Below are 1347 nucleotides of genomic sequence, written 5' to 3' on the forward strand. Positions count from 1 at the left end.
GTCCAAGTTATAAATCTAAATAAAAGCATTAACCAATCATGTCTGATGGTGTATGACATATGACCAGATATGAACATAGGCTATGACTCCTATAAATTCACAAACAAATAAGACATGAGATTTCAGACATTTTATCAACACGTTCTGTCTGTTTATATGAAATATATAAGGTCTTAAATTCTAGTTATAAGATTAATTAAATGTTTAAAAGAATAATACATAATAAATAATATTTTAATATGACAGGCATAATGCTGCCTTCACGTGCTATCGGAATTAGGCTACCGTAAATACTAGTTTCCTAGTTAAAATAAAATTGGACATGAACCCTCTCAAGTCAAAATTTGAAGCTTGTAATCAAAACTTTTTTTATCTTTTTATTTTTTATTGAACACCAAGAACAAAACAAAATATACATCTATAAAGGCCATTATGAATACAAATAAACAAGTATTAAGCAAAGCACTTATTAGTTAAATATAGCCTACAAATAATCATAAAAAAGACATATATTTGACGAAAATAGAAAAATTAAAACAAGAAGGGGTCTCTTCATTCCTCTTAAGAGATCAAGGTATCTTAGCATTCCAACAAATTTCTGGGCCTTTTTAATTTTCATACAATCTAATGATGGGAAGTAGCTAATTACAAAAAAAGTCTCTTTTGAATACAGAAAAATACGGTTTCTTTTTCATACATTTGCATTTTAATCATCTGACAGCATTCCAAACATAATGTTTCCTATCAAAAGTGGGCAGTGAAGGATGTCTCCAACCAAAGACACATTTTCCCAGAAAATATTTGAAAACACACAAGAAAAAAAAAAAGATGATCTTTTCTGTCAACTTGACAGAAAATACAGACATTTTACCAAAGGTTTAGCATAAGCTTGCAAAATACCGTTATGATGGAAGTGTGTGTCGATATAATGTAGAGCGAATAAGTTTGTTGGGAAGCATTGCCCTGAGGTCAATAGTTGAAGAGAAAATTTGGGAGTTCACAAGATCCATCTGACTTGTTGACAGAAGTGTTATGTACTAGTTTATAAAACATTTTGGAATGGCATTTAAAACCTGTTCAAATTGTTCACAGTCACACTATAAATTATATTTAGTACAAAAATAAAAGTTCTAAAAGTTAACAGACTTCTTCATTAGTCTAAATGAAGAACTGACCAGACACCTTCAAGCCAATCAAGAATGCATTGAGGTAGTCACGACTTCAGAAGTGGGAAGTAGGACATTTCTGATAGCACGTGAAGGCAGCATAAGTACCCTGAAAATGTATCATTGTTTTTAGTCGATTAGCTATGCCTGAATTAACGATCACGAGAAGCGCTATCATAAC

Source organism: Gobio gobio, assembly GCF_949357685.1.
Source record: "Gobio gobio genome assembly, chromosome: 7".
Classification (NCBI taxonomy): Eukaryota; Metazoa; Chordata; class Actinopteri; order Cypriniformes; family Gobionidae; genus Gobio; species Gobio gobio.